This window comes from Rousettus aegyptiacus, unplaced genomic scaffold (assembly GCF_014176215.1).
Source record: "Rousettus aegyptiacus isolate mRouAeg1 unplaced genomic scaffold, mRouAeg1.p scaffold_m13_p_10, whole genome shotgun sequence".
NCBI lineage: Eukaryota > Metazoa > Chordata > Mammalia > Chiroptera > Pteropodidae > Rousettus > Rousettus aegyptiacus.
Window position 1 is genome coordinate 38595903 of NW_023416285.1, and position 15436 is coordinate 38611338.

The 15436-nt window shown below is 29.6% G+C and overlaps 1 protein-coding gene across 7 annotated transcripts in view; it reads right to left on the reverse strand.

Moving 5' to 3' along the window:
• The window catches only part of CCSER1 (coiled-coil serine rich protein 1), a 1108427-nt gene that overhangs the window by 820279 nt on the left and 272712 nt on the right, over positions 1–15436 (reverse strand). The gene's annotated exons all lie outside the window — the stretch shown is intronic.

Here is a 15436-nt window from a genome sequence, read left to right on the forward strand (position 1 = left end):
TTGGTTTGATATAAATTATGTAATTTTGCAATAAATAAAGAGTAGATAATTTAAAAGTTAAGTGTGTCAGAAGGGACAGGTACAAAGTAAGAAAAGTTTATTTAAAACTAGAAAGCTCTCTAGTGCAATCTGACGTGCAGAATGCTATATAGCAGAACGCCCATAGCTAAGATTGTAAAACTATCCATATTAAATTATAGCATTAGTACCAATTCTGAAACTCTCAAAAAGAATCCACATTTTTTCTAGTTATCCACAGAGATCCATGGCGATTACAAGAGCATATCAGATTACAGAAGGTTTCCTTCAAAATAAACTTCAACACATCTGCGTTAACAGGAACAAATATTATTTGAATACAATACCAAAAATGTTTACATAGTAAAAATAGAAAAATTATATTATTGTTTAATGTTAATATATATTAAATTTAGAATTATTACAATTTACAAAACAGATTCTTGGATATCTTGAAAGATATAAATCTAATTTTAAGAACAATATGAGAATTTATTTCCCTTATATCCAGAGCTCCAGGATAAAGCAGCCAGAGAGAAGAAGAAGGAACATTGATGCTTTCATTACACTAATCTCACATTGAACAGGCATCTAAATACATGCACTACAATATTTGAGCACAAAATAATATTTCATGTGAGTAATCATTCTAAATGTGCTAGGCCTCATACTAAAATTCTAGTGTATTCACACAATAGAAGATAATTAATTGTATAAAGTAATACAATCTTAAACTTGGAAAGCTATATATACGTTTTATATTCTATAGACAATTACACTCTAATTTAAAAATTATACTCCAGAATTTGAGATAAGAATTGTTTTTTTAAAAAATTTATTAGAACATACTATACAGTGTTTAAGAATAAAATAATGAGAACTATTATTGCATATCTCCTGTAATATTCAAACAATTTTAGCAAAATCTTTACTCAGCTTCTCCCATGTGGATAGCACTGTGCTATTTGGAGAACACAGACTATTACAAATTTTAAAATTATTCATCTTCAACTTTTCAAAGGTTATAATTTGTTGTATACTTTTATATATTGTGGAACATTCTGCTTAACATATACGGTAGATCCCTGTGCCTGAGACTGTTTAAACGAACTTAAAGAATTTCTAAGATATTTAGCTTTTTTATTAGCCACTACTAGTAATTATGTTAGCCAATTGAAGATTGATAAATTGGTAAATTTAGCTCGATTTCTGTAAAGTTATTTAACTTGTTTTTAAAAATTAACTTTGGGTAAATTAGTGAGGCATTATTTTGTAAGAATACATAGATAAAAATATAACTGAAGGCTACATCTCATTTGGAAGAGCCAAAAAATATATTTAGAAAAAGGTATTCTTGTGTTTCTTCCATTTGCTAGGCTATTTTTAAAATAAGATTTGCAATGCTTTCCCAAACAACACATTATAACTTAGAAACATATGCCAAGTAGGTATATATCTTATATTTCTGAAATATTTATATCTTCCAAAGTCATATTTAGAGCAGTATTTTCCATTGTTATTTTTTACATTATACAAAGCATTAAAATGCACCTAAAGGGCAATCAGTGAAGAGCGAAAATTAAAAAAAAAGAATAAACGGTCCAAAGCAACAAGAAAGAAAAAAAAAAAATGAGTAGAGACAAATAAGAAGCAATTATTTTTAAGCCAAAGGACATAATTTACCCGCAAAAACATAATCTTCTAAATTTGACAATTCTATGATCCCTGAATTAAAGCAGTCTCATTTTACATTGACAGGCATTAATATCATTAATTACCAGGATCTAAGATTTTTATGTTGTTTTAAAGACCAGAAATTTAAGTCTGCAATAACAAGCTACTTAGACAAAATTCTATTATTATGAAATCTCTTATCTTTACCAAGTGAAACTCCTATGAATATCAAATGCACTTATCATCATCATTAAGAATAAAATGATTTAAAGATGAACTTTTAATGAAGGTCAGGAAAGTTAAAAAGAACAAATTCCTCCTCGATATTTATATTTTTTCTTTTTGTACTAGTCTCCATGGTAGAAAAACTAATTTATCTATAAAATTTTAAAAAGTGAAAATATTTCATAAAGTTACACACTATACTTGTTTGGTCCATATTTTTTTTTAATTGAGGTATAATTGACATGTTACATTATATTAGTTTCAGGTGGACAACATAATGATTTGATATTTGTATATATTGTGAAATGATCACCACAAGAAGTCTAGTTAACAACCATCACTATACATAGTTATATATATATATATTTTACCTATGTCATATTATACTACTGACATGATCTTCTATTTTTTTGTTTGCTTTTAGAAAGAATATGATATTCTTTTTCCCTTGTTTCCCAATTACTGTCACTATAGATATTTTACTTATAAATTCATAAAACTTTGAAACGATGCAGGGCTGCTATTAATTTCCTATATTGATCTGATTTTAGAAGTCATAACATATTCTCTCCAAAATATATCTATACATTTTATGATAAAAACATTTATTTATTGATTTGTTTTCTTGCTTGGTTTGTTGATTGCTTTTCTTTCAAATTCACATTTATCTATGCTCTAACAATACTTCCAGGTGATATCAACATTAATTAAAAGATATGGAACAGGTACACAGACCTTCTTTTACTCCAATTTACTTTTCCCCTATTATACAAATCATACATACATGCTCATTTTAGAACATGTTGGGATAATTCAAACACAGACCAAACCAAGTATCTGGGGCTTCAAAATAATATAAGAGAGCGGTAATTCAGAATACATCTACTGTATGATGAATTCATAGAGACGTTTTCTAGTATAAAAAAAAAAAAATGAAGGGAGGATTAATGTAGTCTTTAAACACCAGGATCTTTATTGATTACAAACTGAAAAAGGGCCAAGATGTTGCAGTCACCATTAACAGAAACCATTAACAAAAAAGGAATGTTACATGCAATGCTTTTGTATTTTTCTTCTTTTTTCTTTGTGCTTTCTGAAATTGCAATTGTAAAATCTAAATGTTCTTACAGATAGCCAATTTGGGCCCTCCAAGTGTCTGGTTTTCCATGAAATAAACCTATTCTTAACTGCTTTCTGATTTAACACCAAAGAAGGTACAACCGATGGCTTGGTCACAGCAAAACAATCCAAATATTCCTTTTAGAGAATGGCCTACAACCTCAAGGTGTGATGGAATGTGAAAAGTCATCATTTTATTAATTCTTTTTTTTTGCTTATTGCTGTCATTAAGATCTGACAAAAATTCTGCTGCTGAGCTTATATCATTTTGATTAGTTTGTTAGAAAATGGACTGGAACAACTGTAGTATGATCAGCAATGGTTATCAAGACATAATACAAGCTCAGGTAAATATGTGAGGTAAAAAAAATAAGGGCCAGGCCATTGGGTAATTTGCATACATCGACATGAATCTCTAGCCAAGTTAAAAAACAGAAATAAGCCTGTGAAGGGAAAAAAAGAATTTGATTCAAGCACTATTAACTAGATATCTCAAATTTTATCACACATGTACAGTTTTTTGCTAAGTAAACAAAGAAATTTAAATAGACAGTAAGTGGGAGAAATTTGAGTAGTAAGAAGGGCAACATTTTATGTTTAGAGACATGAAATAAATTTCCTGGTGGGTTTTAGAGTGGGAAGCAGGTGCTTTTATACTGGAGAATTCAGCAGAGATACATTTAGTATCTGTAACTTACACATAGTAGATAGTGAAGATACAGTGTCAAATCAGTATTGTGGAACCAGGGCATAGATTCAGCCATACGGTAAATATGGTGCCATGCAAAACAAAGACTGCTGGTATTATTCACAATTTTTTCAGCTAGCAAAAAGTAACTGCAATATTACTTTTATTTTTAGGATTTCAATATTGTTGCCTTAGAAAACATAATAAATAATGATTCATATTGGTCTTTTTTCCATTCTATGCATTTCGTAATTTTTACTTTCTATGTATTTGATAATTTTTACATTTTAGTTTCTGTAGTTAGTTTCAATCTATGTCAGGAACATATTGGCTGATTAAACAATAGTGTCTGACAAAAATGATCAATATATTCATTCAAAGCTTAACTAGAGGACCTCATAAAAACTTGGGAAAATGTAAATTAGTCACACCTCAATCTCAGTTTAGGAGTGCAATTCAATTCTAAGAAATAGAATCTATTCATCATTTATAAATAGTGAAATGGAGAAAACCTACTGATAAATTTATTGCTTTCAATTCCATTTGAATAGATGGGTCAGCATTCCATATCAAATGTGTTTGTCTTAAATTCCAACTCCTCAATACAAATATTACCAAGTGGAACAATTTCAAGTATCAATTTTCTATTTTTTACTTTTTAATAAATCTGTCGCAGATCATTTTCTGAAAAGAACACAATGATTCTTTGATGCCTTTCAAACTATTCCTCAATAGCTCTGTAGCTATCACCATAGGAACAGAGTCCATTATATCAACCTTCTTTAACTGTTGTGTCTTCAAGTGGAATCTATCACACTTTCATTGAGGCACTCTGGACCTATGTTATCAAAATTATCTTCCAGCAGTATTGTTAAAGTTACATTATGAAATAAGGTCCCGTTTATTCTTGGAAAAGTTTCTGTTTATTTTTTAATTCTCATCAGATCACACAGTAAAACAGCTTGCAAGAAATGTTATTTGAAAGAATCCCTTTCCTGAGGAAAATAAAAATGTGAATTGATCTTAATTAATTTTAATGTCAGACTTCTTCCAGCAGTAAAAGCAAAAAGGTTTGATTCTCCCATTCTAGACCACTGTTTCACAGGTCTAACAATTATATAATATCTATTTACAATCTAGAAACCTAAATTGAATAAATGTGGGCCTTTTGTTTAAACTCTTGGATCCTCGACCTCCATGTCTGTAAAATAATGATCTCACCCATATATGTAGAACTGTCATTAAAAATAAATAATATGGCATAAGCTATAAGTCATTGTTCATTTATTATAATTACATGGTATTTCTGTTTAATTTTAAGTACTCATATAAAAGTTTGTGTACATTCTTTAGCTCAAATATAATTAATTCTACAATGGGGTATTATTTATTTGGGGAAATGATTTATATATTTGATGGCATGAAATACATTTACATCTGTTATTTCAGGTACTCAGTTGCCCATCAGGATGGAGTAAAGTAGATGCCAAGGCAGCTAAGCTATAACTACCTAGTAGATGGATAAATGTCCATTTATAAAGTAAACAGGCAAAAATGTCAAATCTTAATAAGCTAACCAATTTGGGAAGTCAGCACCAAGCTCAGAACCAAGCTGGCCACTATCAGTGACCATGTCAGTCCATGTCAAATTTATAACACTAATAAGCTTTCAAGGTGCTCTAATTTTTAAAGCACTGTTATCTATCTATTGATAACAACATTTTGTTAGGTAAAAAATGAAAAGTAAACATTTCAACAAGAGGTGACAAGGCCTCAGGAATGTAAGTGACTTTCAAAACATAGAATCCACTTATCCAAAATTGAAGAGGAGGTGGTTTACTACCTTAAAGTTCATACGAATAGTTATTTTAGTGAACAATTGGACCGAAACTGTGAGAATAGAGAAATATCAAGTCATTTCAATATTTTGTAAATCAGTAGACAGGATAATGTTGTACCAGATTAAGATCAGGAACTAGAAATTAGGAGAGCCTCTGAAAAGAATGTCAAATGGGAACACACAGACTATGGAAATCAGATGCCCAAGCAAGGAGAACCAGGTTCAAAAATGAAGGCAAGGGATACAGGCAGCAACAAAACCATTCCAGGAGCTGGAAAAGAAAATTATTTTGAGATAATGACTATATTACTGAGGAGATACATTTCTTACCAATGACAAGAACCATTTTGAAAGTATATTGAATTTGAAACTACAAATTTTAAGGTGTAAGGACCTGATTAAATGGCAGACTTTTATTTTGATTATTATTTAAGAAAAGCAGGTAGTCTTCAATACAAATTCTAGCAATTATTTATTGAGCAACTATATACTTAATAACTCTCAGCCATTTTTTAATTCCCTTTAATGAGTTTGCACACTGAGTATATTCTGATGTGTAAATCCCCAAGAGAGATTATGTTGCTTGCTCAAACTTTCAAGAGACAAAAGAAAAATTTAGAAGTAAAGTCTAAACTAATATCAATTTCGCACCTTGCCCAAGATTGGTAAAATCTCAATATTACATGTATGTTGACTCCCAAGACTGAGCTTTTTATTGTTGACCTGTATATTTTCTAAATCTGTTTTACAAAGTGTAAAATCTTAAAATAGTGTACAGTTCTCACTTGCAGCTCAAAATAACAGGACGTTCACTTATAAGATTGAGATATAAGATACTAAAATTCATTTTTACCACTTAAGATCATATTTCATTTCTCTATATGGAAATCTTTTCTTTTCATCTTCCCCTTTACACTGGTATTAATGACCCTATATGATATACTGAAACATGAATCAAGAGAATATGTTCCTTGAAAGAAATGAATATTGAAGAATAGCTTTAGTTAGAGAAAACTTAATCATTGACTTGGAAACTTATCTAACCACATCACTGATTATTAATCCCAGAACTTAATTAAGTATTAGGAATTTTCATTATCCTAGTATTTATTATTATCCAAGTCTCTATATTTATGATTCTGTAAAGATGAGTAAAATTTGCCATACAATAAATATTCACAAGTGAATTGACTACTTATAAAGTTAACCCTCCCTCAAGTATTCTTTCTCCATTCCTATCCTAATCTTCAAAACAAAGTGCTTAAAAGATTATTTTAAATTTTTGATTTTAAAAGGCTTTGGAGAAAGTCAATGAAATCCTGGTATATTCTTGTGAAAATGATCTTCGTAACATAATTATATACAATTGAGGTAAAGAATGTCATATCTTGACAATCATCACTATTTGGTTCAAAATAGTATACCTTCCAAAAAGTTGCAATTATAATCTAAATGTTGACAAATATAAGATAAATTATCATGTCTGTTTTCAGCCACTTAAATCTTTTCTCACTATTGTAAACCTTTGGTCTTCATATTTACTGGTTCGCATTTAGAGGTCTTTTCATAATACATAGTATCTTCAGATATCTGTGGCTTTCTTTACTTATAAATCTTGGACTACAAAGGACTTAAATAATCATGTAGTTTAACAATACATCTTTTATTTCTTTACATGTGGTAATTCAGGGACAGGGAACATACTATCTCTGAAGACCTCACTTTCTCCTTTTTCTATATGATAAACTCGTATGAACATTGGAGACTGTTTAAATGTCACTCCTTATGAACAGCCATTCTTACTAACCTGTGTTGACATTTCTACTACAATCTATATAATACTAGGTTATTACTCACATTTCAACCATTTGTTCCATACATGCGTATAGACCCTACTGTGAATGTGGCAGTATGGTGAGGACATGAAAAGCAATAGGTAATAAGGGAAAGGGTCCATGCATTAATCAAATTAAAAATTACTGTTGTAATGGAAGAGAATTTTATTTATAAAAGAGAGAAAAGGACTTTTTACTTTGAAATTCTAAAAGAAGGGCAACTATAATCTACTTAAAGTAACTTAAAAAAAAATGGAAAGACCTTCTGGGTATGATCTAATTGGGACAGTTGAAGACAGAAAAAAAAATTAGTTGTTCTACTTAAGAAAATAACAGGAATTCTGGGTATGTCAAGAAGTGTGAAACAGGATTCCCTGCAAAAACTAACTTAGAGGATAAGATTATTTATTATTTATATAACATAAAGTACAGCATTCTTCTCAATTTATTGGTTTATCTCCTTAAATATTTAAGTATAGTGTTAAAGTTTCAAAATAGGTGTTATAGGTCCAAGTGTACTATCTTTATAGATAAAACCCAGAGCAGAAAGAGAGATAAGAGGACAAAAGTTTTTATTTACGGAGAAGAGGAAAATATGCCTCAGAAGCCCTTAGCTGACTTTTTTTTTATGTCTCATTGTCTGTAACTGACTCACAGATTCACCTGAAGAAAAAAGCCTAGTAAGTAGCAATGGGAGGCTTCTTACTTGAAGAAGTGACCTTTAAACAAGAGGCAAATAGAAGCCAGCTGGTATACAAGAGGCGAATTGTAGGTAAACAACATATTTCCAAGCCCTGAATAAAAGGAGGAAGTATGTCTTTAAAAACTGAAAATCAGTGTGAAGAGAGAGAAATAGGGTACTGGCCTGAGATAGGTAAAGGGAGAGGTAAAAGGGAGATAGAGAATTCTAGGCCCTGAAGACACGTTAATTTTTTTTTTTAACTTGTCTCTAGGATCAATAGTTTTGAGGATATTTCATTTTTGAAAGATCTCTAAGTTGCGAAGACTAAATTAAAGAAGGGACAAGAAGATATGTAAAATTTCACTTTGGAGGTGACTGAAATCAGCTGAGAGGTTTGTAAGCTGACAGTAGTGCATCTAGAGAGAACCTCTGGAGAGACTTGGTATCAAGAGACATCCTGGTTCCAGGAGTGAACAATTAGTGGATGGTAAAACCATTTATTAGATAGCTAACCCTAGAGGAGAAACAGGTCTCAGAAAAATGTCTTTGTCCTATTATTTAAGGAGTGGGGAGGAGGGGGTTGTTGGCAAAAAAAAAAAAAAAAAAAAAAAAAAAAAAAAAAAAATCACTATTAGCCATGCTGAGACTGTGATGCTTATGTGACATCACAAGAAAGATAAGTGGAATATTGAATATACAGAAATAGAATGTATGGTTTTGAAATATAAATATCTTAGAATAGGCTCTTCGAATCTGTGTGTTTAACCACTGCTTTAGTGAATGCCATTAGCTTGGCACTAATCTTTCATAGATGGCATCTGGGATTCTCTGTACCAACAGAAAAACTATTTTTCTAAAAGTTCTCCACACTTTGTGTGTGCATGAGCAAGTGTGTGTGTGTGTGTGTGTGTGTGTGTGTGTGTGTGGAGGGGGAGGGGTTAAAATATAAATAACATAAAAAGTACAATTATAGTCATTTTGAAATATGTTCTTGGGTAGCATTGCATACAGTCACATTGGTATGCAACCATCACCATCACCACTATTCATCTCTAGAATGCTCTCACTTCCCAAACTGAAACTCCATACCCATTAAACAATAATTTCCCATTCCACTTTCCCCCTATGCTTGAAATCACCATTGTACTTCTCTGTCCCTATGAATTTGACTACTCTCAGTACCTCATATAAGTAGAATCAAACAGTATTTGTCCTTTGGTGACTGGCTTATTTCATTTAGCGTTATGTCTTCAAGATCCATTCAAGTTGTAGCAAGTGTCAGTATTTCCTTCCTTTTTAAGTCTGAATAACATTTCACCAAATGTATATATATATTTCCTTTATCCATTCACCTATCAATGAACACTTGAGTTGTTTCCATCTATTAGCAACTGTGAATAATGTTCCTATGAACATGGGTGTACAACATCTGTTAGAGTCCCTTTTTGCAATTCTTCCAGGTGTATACATAAAAGTGGAGTTGCTACATCATATTATTATTCTTACTTCAATTTTTTGAGGGATCACCATACTTTTTATCCCAGCAGCTGCTTCATTTTTCCACATTTTTTTAAGGGAGGTTTGTATATATAATTGAAAACATAATAAAAATGTTGACTGATTCTAACCTGATGTTGAAGTCTTACAGCTCACCAACAAACCTCACTCCACATTGAGAGGGTGAGCAGTGTAGAAAACAGCATATATGTGATCTACTTTTACTGATGATTTCCATGAACTTTTACTTTAAAACAATGGAACAATATTCAACTTACTCCACAAATTGTTGATCTATTAAACATAAACATGGTTATTTGATTTCACATAAATAGTTTATATTTGTTATCATTCTGTCAATTTAATGGCTTGAAAGCAATATCTTACACTTGGTAAATACCTGCTTTGAGATTAACATATATCTCACTGGTGATTTTGATTTTTCAAAAATTTTATTATTATTATAACTGCCATACATCAGAAATGAAACACTAATTTTTAACACAATGCAAAATAACATTTATAAATTTATTTTTATAATTGTATATGTTCATATAAATTTATATTTTATTAATATTTTAATAATTTCTAATTTTCTTTCTCATTATTATTGATATATAATTAAAATATCATTTTAATATAAAATTTTAATTAAATTTTTTATAATATTTTTATTTTGGAACAAGAGGAATGATCAATGCTTAATATTTATAAATATAACTAGCCCAGTAATATCTTAGAAACTCAAATTGAAACAATAAGTTAGTTTTGTGCCAAATGAATATAGATTTTACAAAGTAGACACACCTGCTACTTTGATAACAGCATTCTTTCTACTGGCACCAAATGATGGGACCCAAATAAAATATGTACAGGAAAAAAATATGAAATAAGTTCCCTAAACAACTTTATATTCTAAATCTCTGTGGGTCTGCAATTTTTTGTTTGGTTTTGGTTTCATCCTTAAGATATTTTGAGTTGAGTATCTGTCATTTATAATCTAAGAGTAATGATTAACAGGAAATGCACATAAGTGTCTCTGCCCTCTTGAAACTTAAGTAACATCTTCTGAGAGATCATCCACTGTATTAATACTGGAATGGAGGATCAGTAAAACTAGAATCAAACTCTGTCTTTCCTGGGGCAACATAGACAAACCATAAATTGATCCATCGACTCAACGAAGTTAATGAAGACAATGGTTAGACTCCAATGTGTTCAATAACACCTAGCAAAGCATCTAGTTTGCTTTTTTAACTTTTGTGTTTCAGTTTCCTCTGAACGATGCACTGAAGCAATTACAGACTAGCTCTCCAGAAAATGTGAGTGATCAAAGGAAAATTAAAGCTTTGTCAGCCCTGTTAAGATAAAAACTGTAAAAGATTTTATAATATTCTGTTATAATATTCCCAAGCCCATCATGGCAATGGGTGAAATAAATAATTTCCAGCTTCTTTCAGGAATCTTTAAGTAGCTTCTAATATTTTTTTTTCCCTTCCAGGTCAACTACAGAAGAAAATGTGATCAATAATTGAGATAACAGTACAGTAGCTGTAACTAACCATTTTTGTTTTTTCCCCCTAAAATAAGAAATATATATATATATTTCTTTGTGGCACATTAATCTACCATGCAAAAATTTTTAAACTGCCAAGTAATTAATGATGCAAAATATATGGAAACTACATTAAATCTAAATAATAAAATTGCTGTCAGTGAGCTACTTCCATTATATTTTTGGAGACTGTCAATTTTCTGGTAGTAAATTTTCATTTACTTTTAAATTCTAATTTGTTTCTTATTCCAATCAAATGATAAAGCATATGTACACAGTTCAATATAATGCAATAATTTCAGGATTCTTTTAGCTAAAGAGCATATTTTTTTCTGAAATATGTGAACCTCAAGTGGCAAACAGAAAAAAAAAAGAAATTACTTCTCCATCTTTACTATATTACCCAACCCTGAGTGGATGATCAAGTATAAGATTACTTATATAGTTATTTATAATGTAATAAAAATGATACACATAGGAGAAAAAGAGTATAAACATATAATTCTGTGACTCTCATTAGTCTAATATTGATTTTTGGCATTTACACTTAATTTAGTCTTTGACATTATTCAATCAATCAGCTTATAATGGGATGGAATAAAAAAAAATTAGAACATATTGAAACATGATGTGTTACTAAGAGAGGAAAAATGTTTAAATTTCCATCTAGAATTTGATAGGTTTTAGTTCAGAAGACACAAGAGTTTATAGCTTGATTTAAACAGAATAGCTTTTAAATGACAGAAATGTTTAAAAATACAAAATTATCATAAAGTCACCAATATTTAATTCAATTGCTTGTTTCATCAATTTTTGAAATTATATAGCACAAAGAAATATTAAAATGGCAACTCAGAATGCCAGAGTAAGAGATCACAGGGCCTGAGAAAATATTTATTTTAAATGCTTAATTTTAAAGAGGAGATAAGAACAAAGAAATCAAATTATTTAAGGTCATACATTCAAATTATGAAAAGAGCTGAGTCCGTAATCTCAGTTTATATATTTTAGTATATTTCTTTCCACGATATGGCATGGTTATTTCTTTATTTAAACTTTGAGTGTCAAATCTTTGACATTTTAGAACTTTGTTTCCTAATTTCTTGACATCTCACATAATAGAGGATTACAATTGAATTTATTTTAATAAAATATAATGAACAACTACAGAGAAAGTACCACATACATTTTATAGGAAATGTAGATAAAAATTTAGCATCATCCTAATTTTGAAAATATCCAAAGAGTGCAATATAATTTTTTTTATATTTAACTTTCTTAATTCAAATTAACAACAAAAATGAGAGGTAACAGTTCCTTATAATAAGAGTGTATAAGGGGTGAGGGGGTCGGCCTTATAGTGAAATCACAACTGATATAGAATGTATCAACACAGAGGAAATACAAAATACAAATAAAGTACAAATTAAAATATTTGATATAAAAACCCAGCACCCTTTAAAAATCTTTTCTTATACATTAGTTTCTGTAAAGTAAAATAATAAAAATTATAATTGTGCAATTTGTAATTGACCATTATATCTGGTCTTAAGCTAAATATAATATTTTAAATCAAAGAAATATAAAATACTTTGACTTGAATAATAATAATTTTTAAAAATGAAGTTGATTTTGTTTGAAACAGATTCTCTAGATTGAAAGAGATTTTTAAGATCATCGGGTCCTAAAACCTCTGGGTCCTAGGAACTAAATGCACCTACATCATTCATAGAATATAGTCAAATAAAACTGTCAATGACAAGAAGCCTGCAACATCTATTTACTGTATAACATACACCATCCTTATATCATAATCTATCTTTGTACTCTTCCTTGTAGATCTTCATTAGACCTTTTAAAGCCATACAGAACCATGAACATGATATTATTTCTAGTCCCAAATTACAGAGAAAATATTAAGATGAATTCTGTAAAAAAGTAAAAGCCATTCAATAACTTTTAAAAGAGTAAATATTTAAATGCTATTAGCAATGTTATATTTAATGCACTGTACTATGGCATCATTTAAAGTATTTGATATTTCACATAGATGCATTGCTTAGATAGAACACCTTTTTTCCATCTTAAACACTCACTAAATTCATTTGTTTCTTTTTATTTCTTGAAAAAAAAGTAATGTTAACCTTTTTGATATGTATTTAATAAAAATTATTTTCCAAAAAAAATGTAAAAAAAGAGAACCTAAACAACAACAAAAAGTATTAAAAAATAGGTAGTAAAATGAATGACACTAAGTAGGAAATAAGCATTTAAAAAAAGTTTTATTTTCTTTCTGGCTCATTTGAGTAGAAATATATGCACAAATAAAGAGGTACTGATTGATTGTGATAATCAACGGTGAAAATTTTTCTTACTTAAATTCTATTTATTCTGTTGATTTGCAAATGCTAATCATCTTGCATTATTGGTTTATAATGACATCCATATTTTTAGGTTGTGAAAGCTTATAAAAAGAACTAAATATGAAACAATGAATAATTGTCTAGTGTGTCAGGTTCAACATTTAGTAATTAAAATAATTGAAAAGAAAGTGTAATTTATTATTTTTTAAAGGGTCATCTTGAACAACTTTTTAATCTCTGTGTGCCTTGGTTTCCTCAGGTGCAATAACCTAAGGATAATAATAGAACATAACATAATTGAAAGGATTAAATGAGTTAATATTTGTAAAGCTTAGACTAATGTTTGACACTTAATATGAGCTATATAAGTGTTATTAAATAAACATATTATTAAAATAATATATTTGTAAATTCAACAAATAATCCAGTACCTACAACGTATAGAATTTTGTGCTAGGCACCAGAGATGGAAAAAAAAAAAAAAAAGAGATGAAAAGATTGATAGAAAATATCTGTCTTTAAACAATACCTCTCTTCGGTGTCTTATGAGAGACAATACAGAATACAGGCAGTTATATTTTTGTATAATAAGTACCATAATAGAGGTGTTCAAATATTATAGGAGTGCATAGGTGTCAATTAGTCTACAAGTACCTCAATTTCTCCATCAATCATGAGGATTCTTCAATTCAAAGAGATTTGAGAATATTCATGTATGTTTGGTACAGATTCTTCTAAAAAACAACAAAGTAGGCTCCTTCACAATGTACAACATACTGTCCTTGAGTTTTACTCCTTAGAAATTCTCTGTGAATGTTTATTTTACAAAGAACTATGGTTGAGAAATAAACATCCTTGCCCTGTTCCAGATATGGGAGTCAGGTTTCCAGACTCCTAGTTCAGAGATCTTTCTTCACAGTCTCTATGATAAAATTAGTTTGAGTTCAATGTGACATCTTCAAATATTAATTATACAAATATTCACTATGTTAATATTGAAACATTAATAGTAGCTATGCATTAATTAAACTTAACTTCGTTTTCATTTTTATAGTGTCAGACAACTATCATGGTTGATTCTACTTTTTAAATCAAAAATAATACATTTAAAAAAAATCAAGTCATCAGTATTTTTTTTAATACTGGTTATTACATAAGTATTAGAGAAGATTTTAAGAAGCTAATTTGTGTTAAAAGAGACTCAAGTCTAGCAGATGAAAAAAAAAAACATTTCTTTTAGAAATAAGCAGATAATTATAATTAGGTAAACTTGAGGAAAACCTAAAATCAGAAATGTCAATGGAACATCATGTATTTTATAGACCTCTTCCCCATTCCCAATTTCCTCATACAAGGGATATTAAATCAGTTCCTTTTTATTGTTTCTAAGTGCCCAAAATTATTCTACCTGTTTTACATTAAACATTGAACACTTAAAACAACCTTACAAATCAGGTGCTATGGCCTTATTTTATCCATGAGAATGCTTGATATCAATAAAATTAATAATATGTCTACATATCTTCTGGCTGCTAAGTAGAGATATGTAAGACTTTAAAGCTTTTAATTTTTTTACTAATCTCTCTCCTCTGGAAGGAGAAAAACAAATTTAAAATTGAATAATATAGTATTTTATAGTGTTATTAGATGATTTGTGCTACTATCTATATTTATTATAGAATTCAAATGAAATATTTCATTTATCTGAAAACAAAACTTTTCCATGACACTGTTAGCAGAAGCAGGTGAAAGCTGGTACCATTTTATCTGTATACTTTCACAACAATGCACCTGCAATCTTTTTCAGCAGTCTGATAAATTGTATTTATAGCACACTCTAAAGAGTACATTGGTACTGTACCGCACCAGTGAACTAAAACACGTCAGTCAACTTATCAAGGCTGTCCCAACTCATCTAAAAAAACACCATTAGTGCGTTC